Here is a 14542-nt window from a genome sequence, read left to right on the forward strand (position 1 = left end):
TTGTGATGTGCGAAAACACCTTTACAGTCTCATTTCCCCCTTACCTCAAGTGAGACTAATAAAAAGCGACCTCCCTCCCTCCCAGGGCTGCCTGTGACTGTGATGGATGAGCTAATGATTGCAAAGTGCCCTGTGCACTTAAAAAGAGCTCTATTAGATGTCGTAACTTGCAGCCTGTATGTAAACACTGTAACAGGATACAGAAACCACAAAGGAAAGTCCGTGGTAAGATGGGAAACAATGGGGTAAATATCAGGGGGCAGAGAAGGCACCCTTGGCAATCAAGCGTGATGTGGTGGTTTGGCTGCCGGGGAGAGCCTTGTTCAAATCCCCAATGAGCCACGAAGTTCAATATCTCTCAGCCTGACCTCCCTCCATCGCAAGATTGTTGCGAGCTTAAAATGTGGAAGGGGTCAGAGGCAGAAATGTGTGCACTAGCCTGAGTTCTTTGAAATAAGAGTGGAAGTGCATAAATAATGTTTCAAGATTTGGCTGCCATCTCTGTGTGGCTCAGTTATTGTGTGGTCCAACTGCTCCTGGTTGCTGCCACATCTATGGTGCACCTTGGTGGCACAGCAATAAAACTGCTAGCACATTGGCAAAGCTAAGCAGGGTCCGGTATGGTTTCAGATTGGATGGGAGACTCCACATTGAGAGTCCTGCACTGCGGGAGGTTTGGACTAGATGGCCTTTGGGATCCCTTCCAACTCTACAATTCTATGACTAAGGGCTTACGTTGATGGTGTCAGTGCCACAGCCGTACTTTGAAATGTGTTCTGCATGTATGTCCTGTTATTTGCTTACATTCATATCCCACTTTCCTTCCATCATGGAACCCAAGTGGTTCCATGTGGTTCCCAGGAAGTCACCCATCCAGGCACGAGCCAAGCCTAGACCTGCTTAGCTTCAGCTAGGCAGTGGCCTTACAAGCCTCAATGCAGTCCAAGCAAGGCAGCGGAAGACTCTGAAAGACACATAGAAGGGACAGAAACTTAAGTCTTTTTTTCTTCCCACTCAAACTATGCTATCCACACCCTGGCTGTAAGGTAAAGGTAAAGGACCCCTGGAAGTTAAGTCCAGTCAAAGGTTTTGACAGGAGCAGTGACTTATCAGGAAAGTGAACCTATCACAATTCAGCACATAATCATTACGACCTTTCTTGGTGGGTGACATTTTATGGGATGCTTTTTTTAAAAAGATCTTATAATGAACATTAAAATGTGTTTCCAGATACAGATTTTTTTTTCAATAAAGGAGAGGAATAGCATTATAAAGGCTCAAAGGCAAAGGCCCCCTGGAGGGTTAAGTCCAGTCAAAGGCGACTATGGGGTTGCGGCATTCATCTTGCTTCAGGCCGAGGGAGCTGGCATTTGTCCAAAGACAGCTTTCCAGGTCATGTGGCCAGCATGAGCAAACCGCTTCTGGTGCAACAGGGTACCGTGATGAAAGCCAGAATTCACGGAAACACCGTTTACCTTCCTGCCGCAGCGGTACCTATTTATCCACTTGCACTGGCGTGCTTTCGAACTGCTAGGTTGGCAGGAGCTGGGGCAGAGAGCAACAGAAGCTCACCCCGTTGCGGGGATTAGAACCGCTGACCTTTTGATCAGCAAGCCCAAGAGGCTCGGGGAGCAAGTGGCACTGTGGTCTAAAGCTGGGGATGTAAAGTAGCTGGATGTTATGAAGCATTGCTAAATGAATGCACGTTTTGGGAAAGTATCACTAAGGCCTACGCTGAAACATTTCCCAAGGATATTGGCTGCGGCCCTTTTTCAGCTTTTACACACACTTCCTTTTGAGCCCATGCAGAGGCATCTCTGTGCACACCTGCAGCTGCTGAACCAGGCATTGTTAAGCTGTCAAAACAAACAGTGCAGCAGAACACATGCTGCATCGGAATCTGCAAATCATCAGTACAAGGGACCACACCAAGGGCTGGGAATTCCCCCGGAGCCGACCAGCAGCTCCTCCAGCAGATGGACTTTATGAGCCCCAGAGGGGAAATAAGTAGAAGAGCATCTACAAGTCCCTGGTAAACATACGCGCCAGATGATGCTGGAAAGAACAGAAAATAGCTGGAGGAAGAAAGCTTGGGGGGGGGGGGAATGGGACACTGCAACATAACCAGTGGGGGGAATATGCTTTGTGTGAACAGCCAGCATTGCAAATTCATTCATCTGACTTTTGTCCTTTCCTTGTCACTTACTCGTTCCAGGATTGTCAGTTTTTTGGGCATTTAGCGTTTATAAACTAGTTCTGTCTTTTCTATGGCCACAGTCCAGAGGAAAACTTCAGGAGGGTGGAATTGTTAGATCCAGCAGAATATCCCCACCACCACCAGAATCGCAATGTTCCTTGACATATATATACCCTGTTTCTCCAAAAATAAGACGTAGCCATAAAATAAGCCGTAGCAGGATTTTAAAGCATTCAAGGAATATAAGCCATACCCCGAAAATAAGACATAGTAATAGGCGCAGCAGCAATGCTGGCCGCGGCAGGAGGAGGAGGGAAAAAATAAGACATCCACTGAAAATAAGCCATAGTGTTTTTTTAAAAGGAAAAATAAATATAAGACAGTGTCTTATTTTCTGAGAAACACGGTATCACAAACTACTTTTGAAACACCCTTGAGTTTCAGAAACATTTGCCCTGATGATATCTGCTTAATAGTTTTTTGAGTTGAGAACCATGGGCAGAAATTGGACCTATGTCTGGATGAGGACACACATCTCCCCCCCCCAATTCCCCCCCCCAGTTAGCGTCACATTTGAAGGCACATCAATTTGCTCCTGTCCAAAACTACCCTTCAGTGTTTACTGGGGCTGGCATGCAATCCAACCACAGGAAAATGGCATTTGTGATGTATTAAAATAAGAGACGTTGGAACCTGCAATGTGTACAATTTCTGAGCATGAGGCACAGAGGAAAAGAAATCTGTTCACAGGATTTGGCATCTGAGATGGGCATGTCCACTTCAAGCAACTAGGCCTGGAAAAGGTAACTATTTACTGTTACTAATAGTCTTGTAACCGTACCTGGCATTGTCTTAAATGAGGTTGGGCAGAAAACGTGAGCTACCCTTCCTCTTGTGAACTCAGAGTGAACTCTTCCTTCACTTTGGCTTCTGGAGAGCTCTCGTCATGGGCTAAAGACAGGGCACAAATAGCAACACTCTTTGCTTCTCTGTTGTGGTATGTAATGCTGAAACCAGTAGTTTAATTCCGCATATTTGGGTCAAGGTATTTCCATAACTAGCCGATTTCAGGGATCAGAGAAATAAGAGCAGTTCTCTTATACACACGCGCGTGCGCGCGCACACACACACACACACACACGCACACACACACGCACACACACACACACACACACACACACACACACTACACAGCAAAGGGGAGCAAAGGGGGGATGGAGCTGAGGCCCGCATCCTTCTTTTCATTATTATTATCCAGCCTTTACTAGAGACTCTTAACCTGACCCATTTCACATAAAAAGCTTCAACCTATGTCTAGGGAAAGACCTGGTTAGAAAAGGTTGGGAAACAGGTTTTGCTCCACTTTCAAGAGTAGTGGAATTGGGAGAAGTCCAGGGGGCAGGGGATGAGAAGAAAAGAATAGGGACTGAGGAGCAGAGCAGTACTGTACATAGAATCATAGAATTGTAGAGATGGGAAGGACCCCAAGGGTCATGTAGTCTAACCCCCTGCAATGCTATTTGGTATGCCTAAGGTTGATAACAGGATATGGTTTTAACCCCCTACTCAATTTCAGCCTCTTTCTCTCTCTGCTACCTCAACACATCCTCAACACTCCACTATTCCCTTTTTTTTTTAAATAAAAGAAGTTAAGACCATGCAGAGTGTCAATGTGCTCTGATTTCCTTTCACTAGGGCAGCACTCAAGCCACCCAAGATGGCATCATTTAATACAGTCTACTTATTTAGAGGTTTACATTTTCAAATACGAGTTGATGTCTCTTCTAGAAAGTCTGAGCCAGATTAAAAGTGGGAATCTGTTATTAAGAGCATAAAAATCCCCATTTCCAATCCGGAGTCTATTTCCTCAGTGGGGATTTGAACCCAGGTCTCCCCCAGTCCTAGCCCAGCACGTTTAAACCATTCCACCACACTCTGCTCTCTGCAGAACAATAAAATCTGCTACTGTTGTTCCACATAATTAAATAGAGATACAGTATAGGCACAAACCGTTTCACAGGGAAATGGGTGCTCGGATCCCTCGAGGTTATATCTTAAAATGCATGCCACCCTCTTGGCTGTGTGCCATCCCTCCGAGGCCTCCCCAATGTGTCATACCCTTGCAGAATTTAGGTGGAGAGCCCCTGGAGGGCAGGGCATCTATTCCCAGTACCTCATAGGGCCCTAGGCAGTTTGCTCTTAGTAGAAAGCCCAACCCCAAAGCTAGGAGGAGATGCAGCCAGGAAGGCGTTTTACAATGGGAAAGGCGAGAGCAACAACACAGCTTCCCATCATTTCCATTTCCCAACCACAGTTGATATACGAGTCCAGTCCTACTCCTTGCCAGCCTGAGAAAAGTATGTGAGCTGTTAATGCCCATTATAAATATGGACTCCCATCAGGAATGGTTGCAGAGGGTCCACTGGGAGGCTAAATGACAGGGGTGTATCAGTGGTTTGTTAGCTATGATAGCTATGTTCAGAGGCAGAATACTAGGAAACCACAGAAGTAGCAGACAATCTCTATTATGTTCTGCTGGTGAATTCCCCATAGCTGGCTGAGCAGAGCTAGGTGAGACGTCATTGCCTTATTGCAGGGACGGAAAACCCTTTGCTGCCTGAGGGCCACATTCCCTTCTGGAAAACCTTCTGAAGGCCACATGCCATCCAAAGCATGTATCAAAGTTCAAGAAAACATTTGAACCAGAGAAAGTCAGTTGGAATCCTTCGGAGTGTGCAAAGGAAGGGCAGTGAAAGATTTGGCTTGGGAGAGTCCCAAGGGCCTGATTGAGAGGCCTGGGGGGGCACATTTGTTTCCTAGGCCTGAGGTTCCCCATCCCTGTCTTCTGGATCAGAACCGCCTGCTTAACATTCCGCAGGGATGCCACATTGAGGGATCAGTTCAGAGCAGAGGAAGCTTCTGCAGCTTGGGTGTCTTCTCAGCTGTCAAGAGAGTCAATCCTTGAAAAAGTTACACAGAGACATGCCCTTGCTGGAGGCAAGGGCCACCAGACAGCCCAAGTCCTTAAGCAGACAAGAAGGTAGCTATGGGGACAGACTCTAACTGCAGGTTAATATTTGCCTTCCACAAAAGCAAACTTATAAATCCCACTGGGTTTATCTGCACTTCCAAGGTTTGTTTGTTCATTAACAAGAATACTCAGCTGCTTTTCCTCCAAGTGACACAGATAAATGGCTATGCAGCTCCCACGTCCCCTTCTTTCCTCATCCATCCTTGATGGCTTGAGTTTGCCAGTTCTGTCCATCTCCACGTAAGCCGAGTGGCGATGCTGCTAAAAATGGCCAGCAGGGCTTCTGCCCAACCCTCAGCATGGCAGAGGACATGCTTTGGCCTCCGGTTGCCATTGGTGTGGTGGCAATGCTGTTGCCCGCTGCCTGTTGCTTTCGCTGATGCTAACCTGCCTGCCACCTCCAACTGATTTTTGTTGCAGTACTCAGATGCCAAGCTGTTTGCTGTGCACTTGGAAAAGAAGGTGGGGCCCAAAGTCAGAACAGTCCATATGTGGGTGACCTGTGGCAAGGCCAAGGGTTTATGGGAAATGATATGCAATGAATTGAAAAATATGTTTAAACCGACCATTCCCCCAAACCCAAAGCCTTTTGGGCCGGGGGGGGGGGGAATAATAGGGATTTAGGTTCCCAAAAAGCTGAGTAACCTTTTTTCTGTATGCAACAACTGCAGCTAGAACTTTAGGTGCTCAGAAATGGGAAGACGAAGAGACTTCCAATTAAGGAAGAGCGGCTTATGAAACCGACGGACTATGCAGAAATGGCTAAAAGAAGAGGGCAAAATGAACTTTAATAGAAGAATGGAGACCATTGGTCGACTACCTATCAAATTAGCATTCTTTTTGGAAACATATGCAGGTTATATGAGCAACAGAAGAACAATACAGAATGGATGGGGGGGGTAGAAAATGTGCTTTAATGCACCTAATTAAGGGGGAATAAAAATAAACATCAGGGAAGGAGGGACAGGAAGGCAGGATGAAAATGTATAACCAAAAAAAGAGATATATATGATTGGAGTTGTGTAATAATTTGGAAGGTTTAATAAAAGGCATTATTAAAAAACCAGAAACTTCTGCCTTGCATGTGTTTGCCATGCAGCTGATGCCTCTGGTGTTTTTCTTGCACTGCTGCTGCCATTACAGTTCCTGCAGTCCTGCCAAGCAGACGAACCTCTGAGCGTGCAGTTGATATGCTCTGCAAACAGCCTTTCCCTTTGTAGAAATCGTTCATTACCATGCTGTACAGGAAGGGATCCTTCGATGAAGGATGGATGTTGACGGGCCTTGACATTGAAGAGGGGAGGGAGGAAAGAAACCAAACCATACAGTGCTGTCCCTGAAGGAATCTTCCTCCGTTTCAGTTGGGTATGATGCTGCATAAAAACACCAGCTATATTGGGCAAGTCTACACAGGGACAGCTTGTGTGTGCATGCCAGCATGCTCACAGCAAGGAAGGGCTTTGAAAAAGGATCTCAAGACTCCCAGAGTCACCAATCTCTTGTCTCAAAGCAAAGATGCATGTAGCGCTGGTTACCAGCACTGCTTGGGGTCGTGTTAGTTCAAACGTAACCGCAAATGTGGCAGGCACTACCAGAAAAGTGATTTTTGTGCACTACGGATCAAGTGTCCATCAAAAAGAATGCTGCATGCCTCAAAGAACTCTGAAATCGACACTCTTCCGATCTTCGGAAATGAACCATCTTTCAATGATGCCACATGATGTCGGATACCTACCAGCCAGGAACTCTCAGAATGACTTGCACAATACTTCATAAAAGGACAAATCACTTAAAACATCATAATATTGTAATGAATGCAGAACTGGTAACACTGCTGAATGTATCGATCATTGATAGCAGATCAGAATGGCAACCACAAATCATAATCTCCATCTGGTCAGCATAATTATAACATTTCGCCTTCCTTCCATGTTGGAACTCAAAGCATCACACACAGGATTCCCAGGCAGTTTCTACTCCTGTTTGAAGCCAGAACTCCTTGGCTGCATCAGATGTAGTGCATACAGTGAGTGGAGGTTGTTCTGTGTTTACTTCCAATATTTTTACTCCACTTTTTGCTAGCCCTGCCTAGAGTGGATCATAGTGGAATTCACACGGGGATTACAACCCAAAAGAGGACTATCACAGCAGGAAAATACATTAAAATGTCAGGAAAGACTGTTTGTCGGGTTAAGATGATGTGTCAGGATAGAGGTATGTATAAGGCAAATTTACAGCCTAAAGGGAAGAGCAGACTTGACTATCAAGAGTCTCTTCCAAGGAATGCAACAACAATGCTAACGAATATTGCTGGGAATCTGTCACTAATTTGACATTTAATTGCCATGTTAAACCTTGAATCGTGAAAACCAAAAATTGAATATTGAAACAAATTGATCACCATGGGTACTACCTAGCAGTAACCAGCAACAATTTAGGCAAAACGTGGCATGTATGTGCTGAAGTGTTGATCATACTTCTGGGATTGGCATTGTCACAGCTGGGCTCAAAGCTCTATACGAGGTATGTTAAAACTGCTTTGAACAACGTCCTAAACCCCTGACCTACCTTGGCAGCAAGTCAGTATGTCAAGTCCAAAGTCCAGGGGTCAAGCCGCAGGCAGTCCAAGGTCAATCCAAGTAGCCAAGTCTGAAGTCCAGCAGTCAGGATACAGCCGAGAGTCAAACCCTAAGCACAGTCCAGGAATTTCCACACCAAGGTCCATCAACCTGGGCAGTTGAGCAGAGACAGTCCCTTAGCTCTGCTTCCCTTTTATACTTGGCCTGCTGACTGCAGCCTCTGGGCTAGGTGACCCTCACCTGTTCTGAGCCGACTCCAGCTGAGGAATCACATACCTCTTCCCAGAGCTAGCCAGCCCCACATGGCCAGCTAGGGAGCTGGACTATGGGCCCTTGCCAGTCTCGGCCTCCTAGAGCAGGCATCCCCAAACTTTAGCCCTCCAGATGTTTTGGCCTACAACTCCCATGATCCCTAGCTAACAGGACTAGTGGTTGGGGATGGTGGGAATTGTAGTCCAAAACATCTGGAGGGCCAAAGTTTGGGGATGCCTGTCCTAGAGCATCACTCCCACAGCTCCCTACGCCTCAGAGCCTGCCATATTTGTGGAGACAGGGCCCCCCTCTGGCTCTAGTGATTGGTCCTGCTGCTCTGGTTCCTGTGCACTGACGCCCATCCCTTCACCACCCTCCGCCATCCTGTGAGTACTTCCTTCCCCATCCCTCGCTTGCCCTGGTGTGTCCCAGTCCCAGCTACACCCCTCGTCGGGATCCTCTTCCGCCTTCCCCGTCATCCTGCCAGTTCACGACAACCAGATACCACGGCTGGACCCATGAAAAGCAAGCATGTGGACTGCGGACCGTGAAGGCTCTACAAGTTTTTGAAAAGCAACCATCTGCATGGAGCCCTGGTTTGGGCTTTTTAAAAGGAATGTATCATGAATAAAGAAGTGACTCAATTTTGAGCACATTAACTCCCCCAGATTCTTTTGAGATTTGTGGAATTGGTGTATTTCACTGTTTGGTAGGACAGAAAACACACATTTGCAAGGGAACATTTTCATCACGAGACCTTCTGGCATCATAGGAGAAACAGAGCAGCATTTCTAATAGCTTGTTGCCCACCTTGCTCTTGAACATGCCACTGGCAAATGCATGATAACACATATTTTTTGATTCCCATAATCATTCTCCTTTCTAAACAGCTATATGATCCCTTAACAGAATCCCCAGCAAGACACAACAGAACTCTTGGTAATCATGAAAAGCTCAGGTCAACTCACTTGATGGGGAAACATATAATTCCACCACAAAGGAAACTCTTCCATGTATCCAGGAGAGCAGCCAAGAGATCTGTCAGAAAACCCGAATAAAACCAGGAGGTTATTTTGCGTTCACGCCCTTTTATAACTCAGTTACCAATTTAAACAGATATTTTGGGCTCTGCCCTGACACACAGATGTGTCCGTGGGCTGTATCCAATGACTATTCAGAGCAGACCCTCTGATATTAATGGACCTAGTCATTATGGGTGTGACTAACATTGGTACGAGTCTGTATTTTGCATTTCATGGTATTTTTTATTTTGAAATCACTCCCCCTCTTTCTCTTATTTACTTTGTAGTATTTCTGTTGTTGCTGACCAATTGTTTTAAATCCTTGCAACCTTGCTGTGATCGGGCTCTCACCAACTGAGCTGGTTGGTGTTTTAGTTCTTAGTTGGTTTTAAAACACCTGCTTTTACATTGATAATTTTAAATATTTTATTTCATGTTTTTGTAAACCGCTCAGAGTTTATCCTACAATGAAGTAGAATATGCATTTTGCTAAATGAATTTAAAAAAACCAAATAGACTCCCTTCATCAGCGGCAGATTTTGGTCTCCCAAATGGAGCCTTTTGTGCTCTGTTCAACATCACTGCTGAAGCGCCCCTTGTGGTGCTGGTGTGGAGTGCAGCTAACCCTAAACATGCCTGACTGCTGTCCATAATGCCTGGGGATGATGGGGGTTGCAGAAGGCTGCTTTCAGGTACTTTACAAGCCAGTGGAATTTACTTTCCTCTCTTTTATAACCTCACTCAGAAAGGGTAAGTTCTAATGCATTCTCACCTTATTCCAGTAAATAATAATAATAATGATAATTTTATTTATATGATGCCCATCCAACTGGTATGCCCCAGCCACTCTGGGCAGCTCCCAACAAAATATTTAAAGCATGAAACATTAAAAAAACTTCCCATGCTTATCCATGGTCACATGAGGCTGTCTTCTGTATGTCAGATGGACTCTTTGGTATAAGTATATGTGACATTATAATTTCCTTTTGACAGAAGAATGACAATTTGTATTTCCTGGATTTCCACGTGACAACTCACAGTAAAACTTGTAGAACTGACCATTAATTCCCCAGGAACAGATTTAAATTCTGTGGGCCCCCAACACCAGGTATATATTGTCCAATCTTCTTTTAATATTTTTTTTTTAAAAAATAAGATTTTATTGATACATCAGGAAAACAACAACAAAATCTTCTTGTTGATCATCCGGGCATCCTGAACTTCCACTGAATCATTAAATCAGCAATGAAAGAAGAGGCATAAGAGATGCAGGGGACATTGGGAAAATTCACAGCTATTTCCATTGCCATATTTGAATCTTTCAACAACAAAGGGTGTGTGTGTGTGTGTGTGTGTGTGTGTGTGGCATATACTCCTGTTTGGACCAAATGGCTGTTCCCTTTCCGCGAGTAGTTTTCAGGTCTCTGGTAAAGGTGACTATCCAGGCACAGTGGAGAAGGAGGCAACATCTGGAAACTGTAAAACCAGGGGAAACAAACCAAAGTTAACTTGCTTCATTATGTACAGATACTGGTGAGGTAGCTTGACCTAACATTCTGCTAGCTGAAGATCCCATACTCCACTTCTGCTGATCATGAGATGAGAGCTCCTCTCTTCACCAGACATCTGTTTCAGATCTTAGCAGCTGGTGGACTGCAAGTCATAAGCAAAAAAGCCTTCCTGACATTTCCAAAGAGGTGTTCTCCATCAGGTGAGGTCCAGTTGGGTCTTCTGCATCTTGGCCTTTCTGTCAGCATCCTCTGTGCACGGATTACCGTCTTCTTTTGACATGTGATCCTACAGGAAAAGAAATAAGAAGCAATGGTCAGTTTGCTATGGAAACCATTGTGCTATTTTTTTTTTTTTAACGGAACTACACATTCTTTCTCCCATTGACAAAGGCACTTAACATTTGACGGATGAAATAAATTATATACGTGTTTCATTTTGACATGCATGGATCTTGCTTTAGCAGAACAATCCACTTCAATAGCAAGACTCTGGAGGGCTAACTCTGACCTCAGCTTGATATTGAACAGCCACCAAACATATGCTCGCGGAGATCGGGGATGGGCAACTGTACTTTCTATCTGTTGGAGAAAATCTGTCAGAGGAAGCAATGCTGGCTATGAGCAGGGCCAAAGCCAGTGACTGGCAGGTCAGAGCCCTTTCTCTTTCTTTCATCCCTGTTTTCCTCCCTTCTTCTGCCACCTTAGTACAGTGGTACCTTGGTTTATGAACAGCCCTGTTTACGAACTATTCAGTTTACCAACTCCGCAAAACCAGAAGTAGTGTTCCGGTTTGCAAACTTTACCTCGGTCCACAAATGGAAGTCGAACTGTGGAAGGGAGACCTCATTAGGGAAAGCACACCTTGGTTTAAGAATGGACTTGGTTTAAGAACGGACTTCAGGAACGAATTAAGTTCATAAACCGAGGTACCACTGTACAGTCATACCTTGTGCTGCGTCCGCTTCATGTTGCGTCTTTTTGCGTTACGTTCCGTGGCAACCCGGAAGTACCGGAATGGGTTACTTTCGGGTTTTGCCGCTCACATCTGCACAGAAGCGCCAAATCGCGCTGTGTGCCTGCACAAACGCAGCGCTTCAAGTTGCAAGCATTTCATGTTATGGACGGGCCTCCGGAACTGATGTCGTCCGTAACACGAGGTACCACAGTACAGTATTCCAAATTTGTATCCATCAATGCACCTACCTGTCTATGTTACTATGTACCCATCTATGTATCTGTATCTATGTATCCATCTATGTGTTGATTTATGTATCCATCTATCTATGTATCGATCTATGTATCTCTGCATGTTTCAATGTATCTAGCTATCCATCTGTCTTCTACTTCTTCCTTACCCAAAGTCCTGATCACTTGCAGAGGGCTTTTGAAATTAGGCTGAGGACCAGATAAAATTAGGCAGAAGGTCCCTTGTAGCCCTAGGGTTGTAGGGAGCCCACCTGTGACCTAGGCTATGCAGTGAACTAGACGTGATAGTGGCAAAATTGGTGTGTTAGAAGCAAGATACTTCTTAATGCCTATAATTAATGTCAAAGAGAAAAACAGCTACCAGATTTTTAGAATACATCTGAAGGCAGCCCTGTTTAGAGAGGCTTTTAATCTTTAATCAATTATTTTATTCTTCTGTTGGAAGCTGCCCAGAGTGGCTGGGGAAACCCAGCCAGATGGGTGGGGTATAAATAAATTATTATTATTATTATTATTATTATTATTATTATTATTATTCTGTGTAATTTAAAGGGCAGGCAGCGGGAGTTTGCATAACTCTTTCCCCAGTTGTCCTGGCGGCCACTCCCAGTCACTAGTCTAGCTGCCGCATTCTGGATTAATTGCAGTTTCCGGGTCACCTTCACAGGTAGCCCCATGTAGAGCGCATTGCAGTAGCCCAAGCGGGAGATAACCAGAGCATGCAGCACTCTGGTGAGACAGTCTGCAGGCAGGTAGGGTCTCAGCCTACGTACCAGATGGAGCTGGTAGACAGCCCAGGTACAGATGCTTATTGATAACATCCTAATGAAGAAGCAGGTCAAAGCTCCTGAATTCTCCATTTTACCTCTGAAAAAACACCGGTGTAGATATGACCTTAGATCCGCCCATCCGCGCCCCCGGTCCTCTTACAGATTCATGAATCGCCCAGAATTAATTTTAATGCTATCTGATTACATCCTAATGTGCCTAACAACTCTTCTTCCATTTCTATTCTTTTCATTTTCTTACATCCTTGAAAACAGCATTATTAAAAGCACTCCAAGTGCCGCAGCACTGAAGCTCTATTCATTCTTTGAGGGTGGATGGGGGGAGATACACAGAGTAGCAGGATTGTGAGAACGAGTCCACAAATGTGGCTTGAGCCATGCCAGACTGGAGGAAGTGGGCGGGATGGGTGGGGGGCGAGAATCTATCCTCTCCTCGCCCCCATTTAAAACACCATATCAAAACAAAAGGCTACTTGAAACATGTTGGGCTAAATCTGTATCAAACTATATTCCAAATGTGTTATGCAGTTTTGGAGTGGCAAAGTTTTATCAGCAGAACGGAATGAAAAGAGCAAAGTTTATCTCGGATTAAGCTGTGTATATTTTTTTTCCCCAAAAAAGAAAATAAATAAAAAATTACGAAACTTAATAAATATTCAGCCAGAAACTGTAAACACAATCCTTATGAGAACTAGTTCCAAGGAAAGTAGAAACCAAGAGAGGCAGTTTTGTCTAAACTGGCACAGAGTACGGGACCCACTGACTGTGTCGTTCCCCTAGAAACATTAGATTAGAAATAAATGAGACTTTGCCCCAGGATGCTAACACGAAATGACTGGCCACAACCACGTGGCCCGAGCTGGCACTTCCTTTCCGTTGCCTGGAAACAGCATGCGCTTGACAGAAGATGATAAACAGAAGGCCAGAGGGAAGAGGTTCTGCTTTGCCACTGTGCTCAGTAGAACTAATTCTGGGAGGGAAAGCTGAATTAGGAATGGGTGGTGGTGAAAAAGGAAATTAGCTTGGACAAATAACCGTCGCACACACTCCCTCGCAGGCGAAACAAGCGGGCTCTGTTATGCTTTTAGGGTCTAACAAGACATACCTTCCAACATCTGGGCAATGTTTGACCAGCGTGAAGCCAGAGGCCAGAAATTTTAACACTTGGACACAGTTGTGTCTGCCTATAAGTATACCTGGTTTCTTGTTGTACACCTCAGCGGTAGGATTTAAGATGCTGAAAAATTATTTGGGTCCTAGTTTTAAATCGGCTTTTGCCATTTCAGGGAAGTTTTTAATGTGTGGCATTTTAATGTATTTTATTTTTTGTTGTTGGAAGCTGCCCAGAGTGGCTGAGGAAACCCAGCCAGATGGGCGGGGTACAAATAATAAATTATTATTATATTATTATTATTATTATTTGGTTGGTGATCTGACTTAGGCGGTCCAAGACAAGGGGCTATGTCCCCTCTCACTTCCGCCTCTCCTTGTCACTTACTGGTAGAGAGTTTTGCTCTCTCTACTCCCCACCCACCTCTCTGTCTGACTCTGAGAGAAATGGAAATTATCGTATGAATACAGTTGGACTCAAAGGTCACTTTAGCAATTTTCATTTTATTTTGCTGATTAAAGAAAAGGAACCACCTCATCAAAAAAGTCTCATCCTGGGGAAGGACTCCCCCTGGTTATGACGGGATGAAATTGTCTCAGTGAAGAAGCGGCTCAAAGCGCCTGCCCAACTAGTAACAGCAAATTACATCCGTCCTATAATTGTGGGGGGTGGCGATACATCCTGGGATTGTCACCATTGCCTTATTCATTGAGCTTTTTCATGTCACTTTACACAAGCATTTCCAAGCGACTTATTAGTGCCAGTGGTGATCTGTCCGTCCATGGCTCCTAGCTCCACAGCTGTGGCAGGGTGCATCTATGCCAACCGAGGCGCAGGAGTGATGT

General features: G+C 44.9%; 1 long non-coding RNA gene across 1 annotated transcript in view; it reads right to left on the bottom strand.

The window, feature by feature from the left end:
* Nucleotides 1-1038: 1038 nt before the first annotated feature.
* Nucleotides 1039-14542, bottom strand: part of LOC148686775 (uncharacterized) — a 112281-nt gene continuing 98777 nt past the window's right edge. Inside the window, exons 2-3 of the long non-coding RNA XR_015948008.1 lie at nucleotides 9028-10878; nucleotides 1039-7957 (exon numbers count right to left, since the gene is read on the bottom strand). This is a non-coding gene — a long non-coding RNA (uncharacterized LOC148686775). The remainder of the gene's footprint in view (nucleotides 7958-9027; nucleotides 10879-14542) is intronic.

This window comes from Zootoca vivipara, chromosome 2 (assembly GCF_965207765.1).
Source record: "Zootoca vivipara chromosome 2, rZooViv2.hap1.1, whole genome shotgun sequence".
In the NCBI taxonomy this organism is placed as follows: domain Eukaryota; kingdom Metazoa; phylum Chordata; class Lepidosauria; order Squamata; family Lacertidae; genus Zootoca; species Zootoca vivipara.